This window comes from Microcebus murinus, chromosome 2 (genome assembly GCF_040939455.1).
Source record: "Microcebus murinus isolate Inina chromosome 2, M.murinus_Inina_mat1.0, whole genome shotgun sequence".
NCBI lineage: Eukaryota > Metazoa > Chordata > Mammalia > Primates > Cheirogaleidae > Microcebus > Microcebus murinus.
In genome coordinates this window covers 51,675,783-51,700,093 of record NC_134105.1, presented here as the reverse complement: position 1 = coordinate 51,700,093, position 24,311 = coordinate 51,675,783, and the positions used below count along the sequence as shown (strand labels likewise).

Below are 24,311 nucleotides of genomic sequence, written 5' to 3'. Positions count from 1 at the left end.
CATTTGATGCTCATAGGAATCCTAGGAGTGAGTTTTTTCTTCAGGGCCCAGTCATTAAAACCAAAACCATGGGAGATATTTCAAACCAAGGGGTTTTGCTTACAGGGAATTTGTTGCACTGATATTAGATGATTGAAGAGAAAAAGAAGATGCTGAGGTAACCCAGGTATTAGTGACTACAAGAAGTGGCTGACAGTCCTCAAGCTGGGGGTAAAGGGAAGGTGCATTAATAGAACTTAAAAGTTCAGAGGAGGCTGCTCTACACGGCTGGTGCTCAAAAGGTGGGGGAGGCATGACTGGACTAGGAGTACCAAAAGAAGCTGGAATCGGGAGTCTTACCTGCCTGTGATGTTGAAGAGATGCTGATAGGATCTGAAAATAGGAAGGTGCTCCTTTCCACCCAAATCCTATCTTTCACTGGCCTACTGGGCCTCCCACTGTCAGAGCCTGACTGGAAGCCAAGTAGCAAGTGAGTCTGAGAAATATTGTCTACAGAGTTCCATCCCCAGCACCACAGCACAGTGTAAAAAGGAAGGACTTGAAGGTGAGAGGTAATAGGGAAATAAATAGCACTGGCAGGTAGCAGAATTTCCCCTGTGTTATAAAGGGGCAGGAAACAAATAAGTAACTTTGCCAAGCTTACACAGTTAGAAAACAGAAGAAACAATATTTGGACTCAGAACTGTTACCACACATACACTTCTAACTACTGACCAACACTGCCTTCCATGTGGTGCAACCTTAAACATGTCAAGCCATATTAAGATCATCACACTCCTTAAAGATAGTTAAGATTTTTTGAGCATTTTCAGTGTACCAGGCTTTGGGTTAAATGTTTTACATGGATTAGTTTCATTCTCACAACAATACTAGGAGGTGGTTACTGTATTGTTATCTTCGGTGATAGTATAGCACGGTGATTAATATAATGGATCATGGGCTCTGGGCTCTCAAGTAGCTGGATTTGAATCCCATCATTATCATTTATTAGCCTAATCTACTGTAGGTAAGTTATTTAACATTTCTGTGCTTCAGTCCTCTCACCTGTAAAATGGCCTAATTAATTAACACTTAGCTCAAACAGATATAGGGAGGATAAAATGAGATAATCATACTGATACTGGAATACCAAGTATTTGGTAACTACTAGCTACAACTGTTATTCCCATTTTTCAGGTAATAAAAGTAGAGCTCTAAGAGGTTAAACCACTTTCCTAAGGTAGTGATTATAAATAATACAACCAGTTTATAAGCGACATAACCACAGTATTCAGGCTCCAGACTCCTGTTCCCTAGTCACTAACAGCATAATCCATCCTGTAAATTTTATAAAGATAGATTCTAATCCTCATACAGTGCTGTAATAACAATAATAATGAACCCTTCTACAATGCTTAGCCTGTGTTAGGCATTATTCTATGTATTTTACTTGTCTTAACTCATTTAATTCTCTCAACTCCTATGAGTTAGTTACTATTGTTCTCCCCAGTTTATAAACTGGGAGACTAAGGCACTGAAATATTAAGTGATTAACTGGAAGATGCATGTAGTAAGTGGCAGGGTCAGGTTTCTTAACAAATACTGTACAGAATGGTAGGTTTCATGAAATTCCATTTATCAATGAGGAAACAAATGCTCAACAGGTAACTAAGTCAAGGTCAAGCAGCAAAGTGAGCAGACAGGCAGCAAATCTCCCCAGCACTACTGTCATAACCTGGTCACCTTCCACTAATCCACGTTGCTATCAGATTCTCTGCCAAAAAACAAAATTTTCTTTAGAATCATCAACAATGTAGAATTGAATTGCTAATTCCATAAAAAATTTATTTATTCTTAATTATTTATTATATAACTTTTATCCTACTTTAGGAATTAGGATATATGGATGATGATTAGAATATATATTTCAATGAGTTTTTTTTTAAAGAACAAGACTTAAAGAGACTTACTTTCAATTAATGATTTATATAAGCTGAGTTTTGTTAAAATTTTATGAGGAAATTATAGATTACAGCATGGTTGGGATATGGAATATCGTCTCTGTAAGATTTTCAGACAAAGGCTGGTGGGACTTGACATACAAGTGACAAGGACTCAGAACTGAAGTTTTTGACTGCGATTGAGAATGTTGATAACAGAAAAGACACGTACTGGATGCAAACTGATCTCAATTGATGCCAATGTTGGAAGCTTTACCCCTCGAAGACTAAACAGTAATTTTTACAGAGGAAAAACAAGAAATAAGAGATTAAAGTTGAATTTTCTTACAAGGAGGAAAAGACTGGATAAAGCTCTGTAAAACATGCAATAGCAATGAGTCAGGAAGACAATAAGAAAAGGGAAGGAAGTGTTAGAATCTCTGCACTAAGAACCAAAGGTAATATGAAAGATCTCTTTCTCATTTAAAATCTCCAACACTCTAATAAAAGATAAGAAAGCCAAACAGAGTCTACATATAACTCACTGTGACCACCTTGCTGTTGTCTCTATTATTGGGTCTCTCTGTTACCACCAGGTGTCACTTTGGTGAAGACATGCTCCCCCCCATTTTGTTTTCTGTAATTCCCATCATATGTTAGACTTCCTATCATTTTATTATAAATTCAGGCTATCTCTGCAATGATGTCCAAATGTTAAAACCTCTGTCAATGTTTTCAATGACTATATTTTGAACAGTGCTTATGTAAGTAAGCCTTTTCTTTTCCCTAAGACTGTAATTCAAGTTATAAACCAATATCTTCTCGCTTTCTAAAAAGATAACTATATTCTTAAACTGGTTGGTTTTGTCAAGGTAATGATTTAAGTTCATCTTCTTTGTTCAATTTTCAGCAACTTAAATTACAGATATGTTCTACTGGCAGTTTCATAGTGATTTGGGGGGCTTGGTTGAGTAACACTTTGATGCAATTTTCCTGTGTGAACTGGAATCATTTTAACACTTAGAAAACGAAAATACAGTGGCACAGGAACACGGAAATGTCACAGGCTGGTCAATGCTCCCATTCTTCTCAGAGATGTGCCAATGAAACAAAACCCTTAAGAGTAATTATTTTAATATTTGGTGTCCCGAGTCTCTCACATAGTTAAAGACCTAGGATTTTTCAGGGCACATATTGTAGAAATATCTTGGGAAAGATGGGCTCAATGAAAGATTTGCTCAAATTGGAACTTAATAGACATTAAAAAAATTGCATGTCAATTAAACCGTCCAAGCATTAAAATAATTTTCATGAAAAACTTGTTGGTATATTTTTCTATGCTTATTTTTAGTTCTTTGAGGAAAATCTTTCACCTTATAATTAGAAAGACTACTTCAGAATTTAATAAATTTTCTTTTTAATAGAGTTCACACGTGCTTCATTTAAATATTCTCATTTCAATTCTGTCTCATTGCTCTCAATAGCACTTTGTTATATTATACAAAATAATTTTTCCTCTTCAACATTTAGTATCTTTAAATGATATCAAAGAGCCATTAAATCTCCCTTTAGTTTCTGCTCAATCAAGCTGTGCATAATTAGCTCCTTTAATCTTGTCTCTAAATAATTCTCTCCATTTTCTTAACTTGTGGTACATTCTCTGAAATTTCTATAATCTACTAGCATTTGTTGAGTTGCAATTCATGTGGCTTTACAGGTGTACTACAAAAACTACGTACAATACACTTGATTAACTACTCTGCAGAAAATCCATGAGGAATTTAGAGCACCAGCAGGTTTATGTGATGTTTCACATGTAACCTGTAGGCTACCAGGTATACAAAATGACGAAGATAAAGAGTCAGAATCCTCAAGCTCCCTCAAGTCACCAAGACGGGCATCTGTGCAACTGTGACTCAATTAGCAGGAGTTTTAAAATAGAAATAGTTATGTTTTAACTAGAAATACCCTAGAGTCCACGGAGAAAGCTTTAAACGGGATTGAAAGACACCAAGATAAAAGGAAGGAGACAGAGGCAGACAGACACAGAAACGCAATGATAGAGAATGCTAAGAGCACTCATTTTTAATTCTATTTGAAGGGAATCAACATGTACTATATGAGAAAATGTATAGGCCGCCTAGTTGCAAAATTCATCACATTTTAATTAACAGACTTGATCCATCTGACCTGAATGTATCCGAGGTTAAGCTCCTCAGAATCAGGGAGTTTAGCATATGTACCCGTTAGAGGCCTTCAAATGAAGAATATTTCTTAAATGAATAAAATGAATTGCTAGGTGAATGATGGGTAGTCAACGTGAGTCTCCTTCTTTCGCTTATGCCCATTCCTGCAAAGCTGCAGGTGACCTGTACTTCAAGAGAATAGGAGTATTCTTTGATCAAAGTAATAAAGTGGTTCCATCCACCTGCTAGAGCCCCTCATATGCTTTTCATATAAGGTCCTGTGCTAGGCTGTGGTGCAGAAAAAAAGATAAGACAGCATCTAAAATCTATGACAAGATTAAAAATATAATCTTAAATCTTAAAATATAATCTTAAATCTTAAAATATAGTTTAAGAAAACGATAAGGGGGAAATGTCACAATTCTGTACAAAATGAATTGCCAAGTAAACATCAGAGCAGGTCAGAGAAAAGAGAGATAACCAATTTTGACTGGACTCTGGGGTCTACGGAGAGGCACATAGGTGGAGAGAAGGGGAAAGGGAATGGATATTCAGGTAGATGGGCAGTACAGCAAGAAGGTTAAAGGAAGGGGCTTTAAGTCAGGTAGAAAGTAGCCTCAGTAGCAGTTTTCTAACCATGTAACATTACACAATTGACTCAATCTTTCTATTACTCAATTTCCTCTTTGCTGAAATGGATTTAATAAGAAAAGCCAACTGTTTTCAGTGCTTACTGTGTGCCAAGCAAAATATAATGCTTTATGTGATTTAACTCATTTAATCTTCACAAAATCCATGAGCTAGGTACCATAAAGAGAGAAAATTCCTATAAATTTCTTAGAACAGTACAGAGTACATGGTGAGCATTACAACAGGGTGGGTATGACTATTTTTACATCACTGTCACCAGCTAAGGATAAGAAAAATGAAGTACATAAAGGTATGCTGTTTGACCAAGAGCACACAAACCAGAACTGGTAGAGGCAAGACTTGAATCAGGAAGTTTGTTTCTAGAGTCTGAGTATGTAACTGCTTCACAATGTGGCCTTTAATAATAAACTTATTGCTATGGAAAGTGCCTGGCACTGTCTCAAGCACATAGAAAGCCTTAAATATTAGTGACTATGCCATTGCAGGGTAGATCAGAATTATAGTCAGGGAAACATACAATTCATTCATTCACATAACCAAAGTTTAAAGCATATATCCATATCCTTGGCACTGGTCTCAGTACTGGAGAACATGATCCCTGCCCACAAGAAGCTTACAATATATAAAAGGAGTCAAGTTCATAAATAAATAACTGAAGTACTCTGAGAAGTATGCTATGGGAATAACGACAGTGAAATTACACCTACCTCAACTGAATTGTCATAGGAATATATTAAATTGGAATGTCAAATGGTATGATTGCATTCATATGAATACACAGGACAGGCAAATTCATATAGACAAAACACAGGTTGGTTGTGGCTGGGGCTGGGGGAGGGACAGATGAGGAGTGAATGCTTTAATTGGTCTAGGATTTTCTTTTGAGTGATGAGAATATTATGGAAGTAGTTAGTAGTCATGGTTGCAAAATATTGTGAATGCACAAAATTCCACTGAATTGTGCCTTTTAAAGTGGATAAAATGGTAAATATTAGGTTATGTGGATTTTACCATAATTTTTAGAAAGGCATTGTTCACAGGACTTAGGTTCTCAAAGATCTCTTTGAGATCTCTTTTGTTCTCTTTATCAAAGTATCTTTGTTCAGTAAGCTCCGTCTTAAATAAGATGGCTCAATCAGCACTGTGAGAATGGATATCAAATAATTATTGAGCAAAAGAAAGCATGATTAAAAAAGACCTGATTACTCCTCACAAAAAGCAGGGGTCATTGATACTACTTCTGACTATGCAAACATTTGGATATGTTTGCCATCATTAAACCAAAGGTCTTACAATGCCTCTCCTGAGGCCATAACAATGAGCAATCATGTCTCCAGGACCTTCTCTGACACAAGTAGTGATTCTGAAATGGGCAGGCGTGCCTGCCTAAAAGGCAGGTGCTGCCTGTCTATGCCTGAATGACAGTGTTCACGAAATAGTAGCAATGGCTGAGGGACTGTGGCCTTGAAGTTCCTGAGGAACACTTTACTCCTCCTGAAAGGCCTCTCTATATTTAAAGATAGTGCTCATATACCCTATGCCTGCTTTTTCCCCTACTAAATATCTCTTGTCTTTCAACCATTTTTTTCTATAACAGGGTTTTACTACCATTAAGTAACATGCATACCCTTTTGGGGATGCTCTCTAGTTTGTTTTGTTTATTTATTTATTTATTTTTTTGAGACAGAGTCTCACTTTGTTGCCCAGGCTAGAGTGAGTGCTGTGGCATCAGCCTAGCTCACACCAACCTCAAACTCCTGGGCTGAAGCAATCCTTCTGCTTCAGCCTCCCAAGTAGCTGGGACTACAGGCATGCGCCACCATGCCCGGCTAATTTTTTCTATATATTTTTAGTTGGCCAATTAATTTCTTTCTATTTTTAGTAGAGACGGGGGTCTCGCTCTTGCTCAGGCTGCTTTTGAACTCCTGACCTTGAGCGATCCACCCGCCTCCGCCTCCCAGAGTGCTAGGATTACAGGCGTGAGCCACCGCACCCAGCTCTAGTTTGTTAATATCCTAGGGGCAGTATCTAAAACTAGGCTGAGTGTTCCAAATGTGGTCCACAAGGGTGCCAGGGAAGGATTTCCAGAGTTCTGGAAACTGCATTTCTATTAAAGCAGTTTATATTTGCTCTGGGAAGAATCATGTTATCTGGTTTCCTATTGGGTTTGTTGCCAACTAATGCTTGGAGTTGGCTGCAAATGATTTTTTTTCCCCAAAAAAGCACAAGGGAGAGACATAGTTGCGTCATTATATGCCAGGGAAGGGATGGGAGGTAGGAGTGGGGACAGAGAGTCTGGAGAAGCTGGGGTAGGAGGGTGACGGGAGCTAGTAATATGGACCTGGGCTCCTGAGACTCTTAGGACTCAGTTTCCCCATCTCTTCCACAGTCATACGTGTCATCATAAAGCATTTGACATAGTATTGAGACTTCACTGTCCAGGCATTGTTACAACATTTTACCAACACTGCCTCATTGAGTTCTCATCATATGCCATGATATAGGTTTGAAGAAATAGTCACTGCTCAAGATGATGCAGTTTGTGGTGAAGCCTCGAACAAACACAGATCTGCCTAACTCCACAGCTCTTGCTCCTAACTACTAGGTGACATTGTAAAGAAAGGTACAAAGATGTACTGCAGAAGGGTTCTCTCTGCTGGGCACACTAGCTCACACCAGACACAGCAGCATACAGTCCCTGTTCCAGAGACTTACAAGATCGGGCAGGACCCACTATCAAACCATAATACAGGGGTATTGTCAAATCATGGTGCAGTGGCAAATATTTTCTTATAAGGAAATGGCTAAATGTCTAAAAAAAAATAAAAAAGCTAAAGATTGGGTATAATTGGTATTAGAGAAGTAGGATTTTTCTTTGGTTACTTGACAATTTGTTTTGCCTTCATTTCCATCAATCCTACTCTGATTCCACAAATGTGCATTGCATGTCTTTGCCTTGAGCTCCCAATTCTATTATGCCACCATATTATACTTTATTTTCTGTTTGTTTCTCTTTCTTCCCCACTAGATCGCAAAACTTCAAGGGGAGGGGCCATATATGATTTGTCTTGGTGTCCCTAGAACCTAGCAGAGTACCTGGAACAGGGAATCCTAGGGAGTTGCCCATGTGGGGGCCATTTTGAAAGGCTACATTGTATAGGCAGAATGTTCTCAAAACCACCGTGCTCACTCTGTAAAAGGAAAAGCTATCTATCAAGTTGCTTAATAGACTGGAGAGCTACCTGGCTTTCCTCCCCACCCCCAAGAAATGTTATTTCTACAAACTAAAATTGGTAAAACCATTTTCGTGATGGATTTTCTCTCAGAGAAATCACAAGACAATGTCTACACAATGAGGTGAAAAATGTCAGCAATAAGAAGGGATAAAGAAAGTTTTAAATGATTATAGAAGAAGTCAGGTCGGTCCCTTTCACTTGAAAGTGATTTGGATATATACCTCTTGGGAGAAGTTAATCCTATTTAGACACAAGAACACCACTCTTTTTCTTCACTGGTTTCTCATTATTTCTTAAGCAGCCTCCATGATATTCATTGACCTCCAGAATTTTCTCTAGAGGAGGAGCATTCCATGAAGGGTTTGGCTTGACGCTTGCTTTGGGTAGTGAGCTGTTTATTTGTGTACATTTACTTGCGGTGTCTTAGGGGTAGGTTAAGGGAGATGAGGAAATAGGCAAAGTATAACCAAGTCATGTACTGGTGCTAAGGAGAGAACACTAAACTGACAAACAGGAGACGTGGCCCTAAGTACCTCACCTCTTTGTACCTCAGTTTTTTTCCCTTTGAAATGAAAGATTTGGATGAGTTCACCTCTAGGTGCCTCCTACCTAACAAAGTCATTTGACCTTAAGAAAACACATGGGCTTTTTAGTTGCCTGCAAAGCCTGAAAAATCAACATGCTCTGTTTTCCTAAGGTTATAGAAAACACAGTTTTACAGCACCTACAGAGGCTTTTTTGGTAACCTACTTTTGAAGATACAAAAGATTAGTAATAAATAACAGGGGGGCTGTCTGGGAGAGGTCTACGTGCTCTTCTTTTGGAATGCTGAAGTCTGAATGCCAAAGATGATAACAAGAAGTGACTCAGGAGGGGTAAGTGATTCTCAGAAAAGGCAATTCAATTTTCAGTTGACACTTAAGGTCTTTCAGTATCTGGTAGGAAATGATATGCTCTCCTTGAGCTCTTTACTTTTCAGTTTCACAGGACTGAAAAAGTAAGGAACCATTTCAGGATACATTATCTAAAGTAATCTGTAAAGGGAACTTTAAAATGGAATCCTACAATTTTATGGGCAGCACTAAAGTTTAATATCCTGTTTTGTCATTGTGTATTTCTATAGGCTGTATTTCTGTAGACATGAGAAAATTTAAAATCATCTAATATTTATATATTTTTCAACTGCAGATACATTGTCCTTAATCGCAACCCCTTTATGTTTATATAGTAAGTTGAGAACTAAAACAAGCACAATAAAATCATAAATCTAAAAAGGATTTCAAAATTCAAGTCATACAAATTTGTTTAGAGAAAAAGTGAGTCTGTTTTTACTGTATCCTAATGCTTGCAATAACCTTCTCTTATTAATAATATTTTAAGCATATTTTACACTGCTATTCAGTGCAAAGTAAAGCAAAAATTTAAATTTCATTAAGAAAAACATCACTATTAATATCACTTTATACTCTAAAGGAAGAATACATTTAAAAGATTCATATTTATAAAATAATGTTTCCATAGCTTATATATTAATAATATTTAATGGATTTTATATACTCTGGTTTCTCTTCAGATCATATAAATCTTTCACCTTTTACATGGATTTTATACTCAGTAAGATGATGTTTTATCAAATCAAAATCAAAGGATATTCCCTAAATATAACTTACCAAGATAGAAAAAAATGTTTTTAAGCAAATCTTTAGGAATCTTTAAAAATTAACTACAAACTAAGATATAGTGATTTTATTCAGATATTTGGCTAAACTAAATAAGAAGGAATCTCTTCAAGTGCATGTCTCTGATTGTCCATGTTTCCATGGCAACGATCTCTTTCCTTTCCTGCTTCCTAATATCTTTGTTGATCGATATTTTATGGTAATTGTTTCCATGGAAACTTATACTTGTCTACTTTTTCCCTAGCCTAAATCTCTACCTTCCCAAAAGGTGAGCCAAAAATGTGGAATTTCTCAGCAAAGAGGAATTTAGAACAGCCAGCACTTCAGGACAAGTTATTTTTAAATGGTTTATTGTCACTTTGTGTCTCGCTTTACCACCTTTCACCACCCCCAGCTTCCCACTCCATTTACTTCTCCGTCTACCATTCTCCCATATACTGACAAATTCTTTTTTCTTCAGCTTGCAAATCTGTCTCTTCCACCCTCAAAGCCATTCCTCCACGTAGTTACAGAACATGTATAGTATCAAGAACACTCATATACACATGTATCACACAACTAAAAAAAAAAAAAAAAAAGAACACTCATATATTTCAACTAAAAATTGCATACCTTTTACTTCTGAGAAAAAATGTATATAGACACATTAATCAACCTAGTTCATCACATTTACTAAGGGTCTGTGCTATATGTTATAGTCACTGAACTGACCACCTGTGGATATGATTATGAGTAGGTGGTGACCCAAAAAGAATTGCCCAAAAAGAATCCACAATTAAAAAAGTGTATGAACATATAAAAGTGTATGAACATGAAATAGATGATTTCAGAGTAACAAGTATAAAGAAACACTGTGTACACCTGATCAAGATCTCACAGTCCTGCTGGATAAATAAACACACAAATACATAGTACACACATGCACATGTACACACATGTAAATGTAAGGAAGCATGGAATAAATATAACAGAGGTTTGCATAAAGAATCAGAAAGGAATAAATCTGATTTTTAATAATCATATATATATATCAGTTAAGGTCCAAAAGGAGATAGAATTCCACCCAAAATTGTTTAAATGAGAGAACACAATGAGGGGCTATTTATAGAGTTAATATTTAGCTGCCTCCTGGAAGTTTCTTCTGACTCAGACCCTCACTATTACCTTAAATGAAGGCTAACTTAAGTGTCACCCTTATAAACTCCGATGACACTCTGTTATATATCTGTGATGGTACTCATACTCCATTTTAGAGATTTTCTTTTCTATGTCCTCACTAGACTTGAGATTGGGAGAGCAGGGAGTATGGCCATTTCATCTCCGCACTGCTAGGGTCCAAATATAGTATGTGTCCAGTAAACTTATACTGGGAAGATGGAATTACAGAAAATTAGAGCTATAAATCTAGAAATCATTGTAGTGCAAAACTAATTTTAGAAAATGTAAAAAGCAGCAATGCAAAAACATGATGCTAGAAAAGGACTGAGAATAGGAATTAATAGTATGATAATCAAGTAAACTATCTTAGTGGACAGTGACAATTCGAGGTATGCTTTGAAGTTCGGTTAGGATTTCATCATACAGAGATGAGGCAGGGCGGGTATTTCACAATGGAGGGAATGTTGAGTGGCATCATGGGGGCAGGAAAGAAGTAGAGGATGCTCAGGGAAAGGTATGCTTTGATTGGATGTCAAAGTCACAATAATGGAATAAGGCAGGAAAAGTCAATTGGAGCTATGGGTCATAGCATGACTGCTGATGAACTTCAGTGACAGAGTTGAAATAGACAATAGGGAACCATAGAAGGACACAGCAGTGAGTTAACACAGCCACCAAACAGAAATAGGCTTATCTGGAAACCATTCTTAGAAAGGCTACATACAGTCTATTCTATCCACTCTTTGTCAAACAATTCTTGCTGTATTTATCAGTTAGGTATCCACCTGGTCTTGGCACCTACCTATGCAATTGGATCTTCCTTTTCTGTGACCCTGGATTGGTCTTCTTCAGTTTCTCATTATATTCTACATCCCATTTCAGTCTATATTATAACAATTTTATATAAAAGTATGCTTTGTATGAAGTATTACATTTAAATAAGAATTTTTCTGTATTTTAATCTGCAATTGTTTAAAATGTACTTGTTAATATAGCAAAGCATATATTATCTAATATCCTCAATCCAGGGATGGGACCAAGTTATCTTATTTCCTCAATCTGAGGATGGGCTTCTAAAATACCAAGTTAACTAACAGGGGAGAAACAGGACATTAATTTCAATAGTAAGATCAATTCCAAATTCAGAAATCCTAAAGTATAAATTTTAAAAGGGATGGGAATTGTGTGTGCTTTGGATTTAAAAAACATGGTAAGTCACTGCTCTCAAAACATCTTAACTCTTCGTCAATTCTGTTTCTAAATTTCTAGCTATTGGTTAACTCTAATAACTGCCACACAGATCTCCAAGGAAGTCTCTTCTCTTAAGATGCATGCTCTGCAAAATGCTTGCTGACTCTCTCCCTGTTTCCCTGGGAATAGCTTCACTGGTTTTGAGTTGTATTTCTGCTCTGTGCTATTTTTTCAGTTAGAGTTCTCCAAGTTGTGTTGTCTTTCTAGCTTTTCAGGGGAACAAGACCAATTATAGACATAGATCCCTCAAGGCACTGACTTTGGTTGCTGTATCTTATATGTTCCCTAGCTTTAGCAATCTAAGTTTTGCTGTGTAAATATTACAACATAAAAAATAGTAGCTTGAATGTATCCAAAATTGCATTGAACAATAAAAAATTCATTTTCTTGCTAAATTTCCAGAATAATCTTATGAAGTTCTTATTATTTTCTATATTCTACATATTTGAGAACTAAGTCTAAGAAGATCAAGTAGCATGCCTAACATCACACAGCTAGTTAGGAGTCTGAGCCAAGATTCATATTTAAGCCTTTAGAACTAAAAAAATCAACATTCTTAAATGCTGGGCTTCAGAAGATTAGTAAGGGGGGAGTGAATAAGAGACATAAGCTACAAGGCATTGAAAAGCAGAAATGGACATGAAACTATAACTTTTTAGCCAGAATGAAGAAAGTTATTCTAAATTGAAATACACCTGCCACATATATTACTTCATCAATTCTAAAGTATATATATTTTTTCACATTTTAATATTGCTGAAAGCAGGATGCTATTTACATTGATCGCAACTTACATTTAATGACATACAGTAATAGTCACTCAGTAAAAATTTGGTTCCATGAATGAATGAATAGATGAATGAATAAAGATTGATGTGAACTAAGAACAAATTTATTTTAATCTTTCATTTCATTTCTGTTAGTGACACTATACAAAATTTATTTGATGTTTTAAAAAATAAATGTAGTATATCATTTTGGATCTACCACTAAGAGAATACTAGTCTTTGACTTAAAATATTGAAAGAAAAACTTCTATGCAGAAATCTAAAGATTACTTTCTTCAGAATACTTAGTTTTTAGTAAATGCTACTAATAGTTAATAGTTGGCACTCAAGTTGAAATACATGTTATAACATTCTAATAAAGTTGGGAGAGCAGAGTGCAGAGCCCAAGAAGTCAATACAACACACTACAACTGTTAATACATGGGTCCATATAGGTAACAGGGAAAATCAGACTTCAGAGTTTAGGAAAATAATAAACCAGGGGATAAACAGTCCACGAGAACACTATGGGTAAACGGTCTAAGGAGGAAGCTCCACTTGGCTTCCATTTGGATTTGACTGACAGCACATAACAGCAGGCAATTTGAGGACAAAAAAGAAATAGGACATGGCTACTACTTCTGGACTCCCTTCTAGCTGTGGACTGCCTTTTCTTTCTTTTATTTCTTTCTTTTATTTCTTTCCTCTTTTCTTTATTTTTTAGTAGTCTGATACAGCTGGTGACTTTCATTTCCATAGCTCCATGGGGTGGTCCTTCCCTTCAGCTTCAGCTCATGGCCCAGGAAGACTATATTCTTTAGACCTAGGCTTCCCACTGCCATTAGTTTCTTGGTGTTCCATCAACCCTTGCTTTGTGCCTCACCTTGACCACACCTCTGTAAGTAGTTCTTTCATTAAAAACTCCTCATTAGAAGCATCTGGGGAAAATTCTGCTTTGCTGGGTTTCAGACTGAGAAAGCCTAGGAAAACTTAAGTGAAACCTAAAATGTAAATAATCTTGAGGAATAATAATATTTTTATTTATAAGGTGTTTGATTCTAATTGTTTCATTATCTAGTCCCAAGTTATCTCATTACTCTCAGGAGAAAGCACTGACTCAACTTTGAGTTACTCAATGGCCCACTGTTAATTCTGATCTTTGCCAAATATCATTATAATGATTAGCATTAAGAGTTCTAACTAAATAGGAAAGCACGCTCAATACAGAGGACTCAGGGAAAACATACTGGATGTTATTTATGAATTACTTTATGCAAGAGTATCTTCTATAAAACCTGTGCTTCTGATTTTGGCTTTGATAGTTCATTTATTTTAACACATTTAGACATTTCCCACTTTGAAATTTAAAAAATGAACATATCAAAAGAAAAAGAATCCTTACTCTTATATTCAATGTTATTTTTAAAACATAATTGTTCTATTTTCGGAATAAGCTAAGTTTTTATAGGACTTGAAAGAATACTATTTAAATCCAACACCCACAATAGTATTTTACATAGGTACAACTGTAGCTGGAGGGCTCCTGGGATCTTCATGGCAGCATATCTAGTAGATATCAAAGTACCCAGGGGAAAGGAGCTGAAGTAAGAAAGTGAAGAAATGATAGATGTCACATGAGAACTACCCGAGAGGTGACTAGACTTGCTAATGACCACCTGGATGACAACCCCTTATCTCCTATATGTTGTAGGTGTAGTAGTTGATTGGGTCTATTGGCCAAGGACTGAAATAATCTCTCAGAACTCAAAGTTTTCAGAGTTTGAAAAGCAACCAGGATAATAAGTAACATAAAGACAACTTGTTTCTTTGGGAAATTCAAGGTCATACTCAGTGTATAGGAAACAGGCTCCAGATAATCCTGGACTCATACAGTTAGAAAACCAGCCAGAAGATTGTAGGTCCTATGCTCCTGGATCCCAGATTTTTATAAGTCAACATACATTACTGGGACACTTTGAAAAATAAGGTCTTATTCTCAGTCACTAAAATGCCATCTTCCACAAAATCGGTAGGAAGCAGGCTGACATAACCAGTTCCTGAGGGTCCTCCACCAGGCTCTTTTATACAGCCTTTGTTTCCTGACTCTAAGATGTTAGCTGTTTTTATTCCACATCAAAACAAGATTCTTGTGACTCTTGTATAGTTAGCATTTAACAGTTCAAGGCAGAAACCCACACGGCCCTAACATTCATTTAATCTGTTTCTGGCTTCCCAGTGTGAGCAAGAATATTTGCATCTTCACTTATACTCACTCATTCATTCACCTACTCAATTGTTTATTTTAATAAACATTTCTTGAATGCATAATACATGCCAAAAACTATACTAGAGAGTACACCAATAGATTAGACCTAAGTAAGGTGTCCATCTGTGAGGAGTGAAGGTTTTTATGTGTAGGTAAATAAGTTGTACAGAACTGGGAACATGTCATATAGGAGAGATATGAACTGAGTTATGTGAGTATGCAGATGGGGGAGCATCTAATACTTCCTAGAAGATAGTAAGAAAAACTTCAAGAAGAGTGATACTGGTATTGGATTTAATAAATGGATAGGCATTCACTGGCCTCAAGTGAGAAAAGAGCATGTCAGTCTGATGGCATGGCAGGTGCAAAGGCTTGAAGGCAGGAAAGAGCAGTCTTTTCCTTGTATCGTTAGCCCTAACTCTTCAGGAAAAAATTCATCACCTCTGAAACTGTCATGTTAGTTTAGAGAGAGGGGTGACAATACTTCCTAGGGAAGACTATTTCACTATCTTGTCCCAAAAGACCGAACTTGAAATTTCTCTATAGAAACTAATATGGGTTCAATGACCCAATTATGGGAATAAAGAATCTTTTTATTTAAATAAAGGTAAAACAGTTCCCTAACAGTTGGGATATTGAATGTTCCCAACACAAAGAAATGATAAATGTTTGAGATCACAGGTATGCTACTTACCCTGCTTTAATTACTATACATTGTATGGATCTAACATCACTATGTACCTCATAAATATGTATAATCATTATGTATCAATTTGAAAAATAAAGTATAATAAAAAATAATTACAAAAGACTAGTACTTCTCAATCTTGGCTTCACATTAGATTACTTGGGGAGCTGTCAAAAAATACCAGAGTTCAGCAGCCACTTTAGACAAACTACATCAGAATACTTGAGTATGGGGCCCAGACTCTGATAATATTTTTAAAATCTTCAGACAATTCTAAAGGATAGTCAGGGTTTTGAGCCACTGAAATATATAATATCCACCTTTTCTTGCTCTAACATTTTTTCATTTCAAATGAGTAAGAAACTAAAGAAAAGACATATTCCCATCTTCATAGTTTTGTGAGGATTTTAAGTTTGATGTCGTTCAAATTACTCATTGTGCAAAACCACGAGGGCACAAAGTGAATGATATCTACTATGAGACAGCTGTGTGCAAATAAGTTTCACGGGGCCTTTGCTGATCAATGTTTTAATAAGGTCAACTAGAGACAAGCTGTGCCAACAGAATCATCAGCTCCAGGCTATGCTGTATGTGGGAGGGCTGCAGTAACACCTACACTCTTTATTTACCTCTCAGCCAAGGGGCTCTTCTGGAATATGAGGCTCCTTACTAATAAGCATGTTCCTCATTGCACTGAAGAGGAGATGTGAAAGACATCACAATGAATTATAATAAAAATTATCTACATATTTAAATACACATATGCATTTCATTTGGATTTGCAATGTGTAATGCAATACAGATACTTAAAGTTTCTTTTTAGAAAACTTATAAGACAAATTAATCATTACTTGTCATAATCTTAGCATTGAAGGTCCTTGTCTAATATACCACCTAACTTCTACCTAAGGCTGAAATCTCATTCTAGTGTACTCTATAGACTGTTGTCAATATTCTGGTTAACACTTCCTTTCATAGGTAAGCAGGGCTTCAATGTGCCATCATTTTCACTATAATCTCTATTTGTTAGGAAACTCTTTGGCAAACTTAAATAAAATTTCCTTCTCCTTTAACATCATTTCTTTTTCCTAATTCACCTGAAGTCATGCAGAACAAGTCTAATTTCCTCTACCATCAGAGAGCATTTTAACTTCTTGAAAGAGAGCTATACAGAACTCCAAATTGTTGCCCTGACTGAATCTTTCAAAGTCATCTCCTGCAAACCCTCCATGATGCTGATGGATAGAGTGCCATTTTTATTTAGGTGCTATAACTACCACAGTTTCCATGATTAGCACCCAGGAGTTTATCTGCAGAGTAGACAATTGCATTTTGTAAAGAAACCCAGATTATCTCTTGCTTTTTATTTTAACAAAGATACTATAATGTTTGGGCTGGCTTGCTTAGACAAAATTATCCCTTTTCCATGGCTTGGGATATAAAATATTAACAGTTTTCAAATGCTAAAATGACTAAAGTATTCAACATTTTGCCAAGCTATATGAATAAGCAACCTCCCACCCCTCCCCCTAAAACAAGCAGAGAGACCCATTTGGGGAACCAAGTGTGATTACTTTTAATGCTTCCATATGAACCTCACAATCATGTCCTTCTCTCCCAGGCGATAATTAGGAACTTCTAAAACAGATGTTCATAAGCAGTAAGAGGATATTGAAGATCTCTTTCTTTTTGTTAACACAGAGCTCATAGTTTCCTTTGGTGTATCAGCTTAAGTACAATAATAAGATTCCACAGATTAGATGGTAATAATTATATCAACCTTTGTCAATTCCACACAATGAGTATAGTCTACAGTACTTCAACAAACACTTGAAACAAAAGGAAAAAAATATCTTATAATTGGATGAGTTAGAGACTTTATGATTTCACCTCCTCTCTGTACTCATTTATAGATAGTTTTTCTCCATCCTGTTCTTCATGAAACTAGGAAGTCTTTACTCTTAACGGGAGGATAGTCTCTACTCATGTGCAGGAGACATCAGCCCTTTTGTTTATTCTTTAGAAAGCATAGGCATTTGGATAGGCACTTCCCCAGGCTCTAATAACAGTATTACAATAAAATAATAAATGCTATATTGCCAATCAATTTCAATCATTATCTATTATGAGGACAGTGTGAAGTCACACTGCTTGATCCATCCTACCCAGTTCTTCCCTCTCCATTCAAATAAGGTTAAAATCTGTCGTTCTCATATTCTCCTGGGTTCACATTTCTTGCTAAAAACCAAATGTAACCTTTATCTGGCTGAATTTCTCATTTTCAAGGTACATGTTCTAGAGATTCCCTGAAAAATGACAAAGAACCTAATTATTGCTGAGAGAATATGCTGTCCACTCCTCTTCTCAATTTTGTTCACTTCTTTTGATGGCATTCAATGACATTCTAATCTTTCTCTGATATGTATTGCATCTATTATTCTCTCTCTTAACAAGATATCTACACTGAACCACCAGACTCAGGAAGAACAGAAGGATGAAGCAGGAGTGATTTCACAAGGCAAGAGACACTGACCTCCCACTTAGTACTTAAGAATCCAAACATGGTTTCCTATATTTCTCTACAATTAGAATGACTAATTTAATCATCTAAAGCAGCACTGTCCTATAGAAATACAATGTGAATCACATTATAAGCAAAGTGCATATGAAATTATAAATTTTCTAGTAGCTGTGTTTTAAAAAGTAAAAAGAATGGGTAAAATTAATTTTAATAATATACTTAGCCAAATGTATCCAAAATATTAGCATTTCAGGTAATCAATATAAAATTTATTATGAGCTATTTTATGCTTTGTCTTTTGTGCTAAATCTTCAAAATCTAGTGTGCATTTCACACTTATATTCAATATAGACTAACCACATTCCAAGCACTCAGTACTCACATATATGGCTAATGGCTACCATGTTGGAAAGCACATAGACAGTGCTACATCTTTCTGAATGTTCTTTGAGGGAAAAAATAGGTATTGCATTACATATTTCAAATATGAGGATAATTTTTATAGCAAGTGAAAACTCCTCAAGTTTTAGGTCCTAAGAATTTTTCTTCCTACTTTTAGCATAATACCTAAAGAGCTAGTGCTGTGGTAGAACATCAGAGAAAGAGCCTATGTCCATTTGTTCTACAAAATTTAATCCTGAAGCTTTAGAATCCAGTGACAAATGATGCAAGATTGAAAACCACAAGATTTAATTTGTTGGCTAAAGTCCATTCTGAACCAAAAAAGAACTGTTGGCATTCATGAAGTATGTTATGCTATAGTAGTTAAAAAATTAATCTTTGGAGATCTGTCATTTATAATTTAATTTTCACAGAACAACTTACTTAAAAAATGTTTCTGAAGTCAGGGTTGGATTCCAAATGTGTGTAGACTTGGAATTCTTTTTGGGCTTTTTCCTCGCTCACTGCCGTTTTGGCCAGAAATTGTTTTAAATTCTCAGAGTTTCCACTGTGAGAGCTATCTTAAAAACAATGTGGTAAAGCCAAAGAAAATAAGCTCCCTTCTGATTTGATATCATATGGGGAAATATCAGAATACATGAATATATATGCATTAGCTTCAAAAAGGCGTCCATTCTTTAAAAACTGTGTCATCCCAATGCTGGAAGAGCACTAAGTGGAAACCAAGATACAAAAAGTCCTAATTCTCAAGAAATATGCAATCTAAAAGGAAGACTATTTGGCAGAACTAGTCATGATTAGTGGGGATCTTTGGGGGTCACCATTATTTTCTGTCTACCACAGTGACAAATATGAATTGTAAAGCCACATATATGGTCAATTTACTTGCTTTTCCCAAGTCTACATTCTTTTCTTTGGCTCCTGGCTGCCCTCCTCCCTCCTTTTCATAGCCATCAGCATTTTATCTCTCTGACCCATTCTTCCATGGTCAAGTGCCTTTCTGGCCACATCCAGGAAAGGCTTTTTACACACCTTTCTCTCTCTCTCTCTTTCCCTTTCTCTGCCACCTCCATCCCCACAGCCCCTGGAATAGAACAAGGGTCTGAAACAAAAGAAATTGTATGCAAAGAACAACTGAAATTAAAATTTCACTTTTCCCCCAGCTGTTTCTTATTGCCTTCAGGGTGCCCATCACCCTGAAAATCAACTTGCAATAGAAGAATAAACAAACAAACAAAAATTAGTAGCAGAGATAAAGTAAACACCACCTACATACCTGACTATAAAATATATCCAAATAATAAAGTTGAATCAATCATGGGTAAAATATAAATTAGAACCATTTTTGCCCCTATTATTTTGTCCTAGGGGAACGGTAGCCAGAAAAAGTTACACAAATCGGTATTTATAAAAATCAGTACAGTAGCTCTGTTGAAGTACAAATGCAAACTGTGTTGAGCAATAAAATATTTATGATAGTTACCTTTTTGTGGACAAAATACGCAATCACACACTCCCTGTCTACCTCACTCTAACATCTAACATACAAACATGCTTAAATGCAAAATTGTTCAGAGTTTGCTATAATGATTTATTTGATACCTCAAAATATTTTCTACTGTTAATGTTCAGATTTCTACCACATGATTTTATATAAAAAAGTATGCTTTAAAAAATTAAAATATCTGGTTTTCTTAAACATTTCGTACTGAAGCACAAGGGGAGAGCATCTACATACACCTCAACCAGACAAGGAAGGCGTTGCTATAGAGGGAAAGAGTGGGATGAGTTTAAAAATAATTTCTTATTCCTGACCTAGAGTACTAACCACCGCTATCCATTCCCATGTACTTGTTATCTCATCATACTATTGAAACAAGCAGAAAATCAGTTGCTTTCATCTACAAACAGAATACAATCATTCTTTAGGTAAGACTAATAATGGCTACTATGTGTCAGGCACTAAACTAGCTATTCTATTAATCCTTTATGTATTTTTATCTTCACAAGAACTCTCTGTGTCAGGTACTGCTAGCCAAAAGATACATGAGGTTCAGAGAACTGTAAATGTTATCCAAAAGTTACTCATCTGATAAGTGTTATACAAGTTTGCTCTTCACAACCCAAAACCAATCCTCAATACAATTAAATACTATGAGCCTCCACACATTTAGGAAATGCTGTCTTCAAACATAAAGACTTTAGAAAAGTGGTTAAGTCAGCCAGTGGTTAAGTTACTCGTTGTTAAGCTCATGCAATCAAAAAGCAAAAGTAATTTAATAGCCCTTAATTCCTAGACTATAATCACCCTTCAAAATCTAAATCAGTAAAATTAAGCCTTTGATATTACTGATGCTCATCTAAATCATTTGTGCTCCTCAAAATTCAGCTCAATTAATATCATCTCTACAATGGTGTTCATGACACTAGTCTAAATTGATTTCTCTCTTCCCTCAAATCCTAAGGCAGTTTTATTGGTGCTATACTATAAAGAGATGTCATGAAACTGACTAGGGAGGTGTAGGGTATGGGATAAAGGAAACAATAGCACTTAGAGAAGAGGAGACCTAAGGAGGAAACATGGCAGAAGAGAAAATTGACGGGCACCTGTGGCTGCTGAATGTATACATCATATATTTCAGACCCTTCAGGGAAAGCAAAGTTGGGTGGACATGAGAAAGCTATCACTCAGGAGTGACCTATGGGAGAGGGGAGAATACAGGATCAATCTATACCACAAGTCCCTAGTGACTTATGGGAAATAGGGAATGGGCTTGGGAGAAACCAAAGTGTAAGAAAAATAAATGGCCTGCTATTAAGTGAGATGAAGCCAATTATCTATGCTCCTAACAACTTTTTAAAGTACACAATGCAAGTACACAATAGTATCGCTAACTATAGGCACTCTGTTGTACAACACATCTCTAGAACTTACTCAAAAAGAGGGTTCATGAGAAAACTTTTGGAGGTGATGAATATGCTTATTACCTTGGTTCAGTGATGCTGCTATGGGTGTACGCATATCCAAGCTCATCAAATTGTATATATTGAGGATGTGATTTGGGGGGTATAGCAATTATATCTCAACTAAACATTAAGAAGAGAATCACAACAAATATCTGAATGTATGTTCCTATCTAATTGAATGTATTAGGCTTTCGCATATGATTCCCTACCCAAGCATATTACAAGTTAGTAATCCATATAATTCCTTTTGTGATATATTTGTATCAAAACACAAACCACAGCAACATGATAGAAATACCAGGGCACAGGCTTCAGAGTCACTCAACAGGAGTTCAAATCCTGGATCCATCACCTTCTGCCTGAGAGACAGAAGAGCTAAGTGCTTCAGAGTGTGGCCCTTGGGGGCACAATCTGGATTGAGGATAACCAACTGTTCTCTTTGCCTGAGATTGTTATGGTTTGAGCGCCGAAAGTCCTGCATCCTGGGAAACCCCTCAGTCTTGGCCAAACCAGGTTGGGTGGTCACCCTACCTCAGCTGAACCCAACTCCTAACACTCACCCACTGTGTGACCTTAGCCAGGTTGCTTTATCTCCCTGACTCAGTGTGCTCGTCTGTGAGATGCCAGTGATAATAACAGTACCAACTTTAATTGGGTTGTTCTGAGGAACAAATAACGGTATACATAAAGCTCCTGGAACACACTTGGGACATAATAAACAGCAAGTGCAAATAAGTAGTTATCAGAACTTAAACTTGGCCTGATGTGGTGGTGCACACTTAAAAATCCCAGCACTTTGGGAGGGCAGGGCGGAAGGATTGCTTGAGCCTTGGAGTTCCAGACCAGCCTGAGCAACATAGTGAGACCCCATCAGTATGAAACACTTTTTAAATTTTATTTCAGAATATTATGGGAAAACAAATGTTTTGGTTACATAAATTGCTCTTGTACCATTTGAGTCAAAGTTATAAGTGTGCCCATCACCCAGATAGTGTGCATTATACCATTAGGTATGAATTTACTCATACACCCCCTCCCTCCTCCCACCTGCTTGATTTCTGATGAGTGTTATTTTCACATGTGCACATAGTGTTGATTGATTAGTTCCAATTTAATAGTGAGTATATGTGGTGTTTGTTTTTCCATTCTTGTGATACTTCACTTAGAAGAATGGTCTCCAATTTCATCCAGGTTAATACAAGCAGTATTAATTTGTCATTTTTTTATGCCTAAGTAGTACTGCATAGTATTAGCCAGGCATGATAGTGCATGCCTGTAGTCCCAGCTACTCAGGAGGCTGAGGCAGGAAGATTACTTAAGCCTAGCAGTTGGAGGCTGTAGCGAGCTATGATCATGCCACTACACTGTTACTGGGTAACAGGGAGAGAGAGACACTGTCTCTTAAAAACAAAAACAAAACAAAAACAAAAACTTAAACTTGCAGAACCTTAGCTTTCTTATTTGAAAATGGAGATGATAATATCTACTTCCATAGAATTACTCTGAGGCTTAAATTAAGTGACATTATTACATAACTCTTTCTAGTATCTGAATAAAAAATATGTATAGTAGAATTTATTCAAGAAAAAAATTATATATATATTCAAAAGCATTTTTTACATGCTAAAGAGTTATAAAAACATTATTAAGGCATTACAGGAAAGATAATGGATCATCCCTACCTAAATATCTGCTCAGATATTAGATGAAAGCAGAATAAATCCAGACCACACACTATGGAACATATTTAGCAGTAAATGCATTGTCTTCCCACACAGCAACAGCTAAAATGGGCTCTGAAATAATACATTTTCACAGACTGCAAAACTCCTAATGGCACTTTATTGAATCTAATGCCTAAAATATACAGAATACATTTCTTGTGCTCCTGGGAGGAAGGTACAAATGTGTAGTTTTGACTGTGAAGTGCAGAAGCTGTCCCTCCGCCTGCCTCCAGGGTTTTCAGAAGAAGCCTGACTAATATTCACTTCATCTTGGAGAACTTAGTGTCATGGGGTTCAGAACGCACCCTCTAATTTGATAAATTTTAGGCACAGTTACAAGTGGACAGAATTACAGGAACTATATGTGTCCTTTGTATACCTCCTTACACACCACACTCCTAATCATTTCTCTGAAAGTATTTCACAGTTCTGGGAACCAGCTGTGGCTTAGGGACATGAGAAAGGAAATTAGGTTAAAGAAATAGATGAGGAAAGAAGGAGAGAAGAAAAGAAAAAAAATATCTGAACACAGAAAACTAGAGAATTAGTAGTTCTGCCTTCTACTTTTACTTCTACTTCTATTATTAATACTCCTACTGGCATGACTTTGAGCAAGTCTTTTTAGCCCTCTGGGATCCAGTTTTCTCATCAATATGAGTGGATTTGATAGGATCTGTGGGGTTTCCTTAAACCCTGTAATTTTAGGCATTTGCTCAATACTTTTTAGTAGCTGAGATTTTGCATGTAAAACATGAGCAAACAGGCCGGGCGCTGTGGCTCACGCCTGTAATCCTAGCTCTTGGGAGGCCGAGGCGGGCCGATTGCTCAAGGTCAGGAGTTCAAAACCAGCCTGAGCAAGAGCGAGACCCCGTCTCTACTATAAACAGAAAGAAATT

General features: G+C 36.5%; 1 protein-coding gene across 2 annotated transcripts in view; it reads right to left on the bottom strand.

Moving 5' to 3' along the window:
* PDE4B (phosphodiesterase 4B) overlaps positions 1–24,311 on the bottom strand; it is a 396,900-nt gene that overhangs the window by 254,608 nt on the left and 117,981 nt on the right. The window lies entirely within an intron of this gene.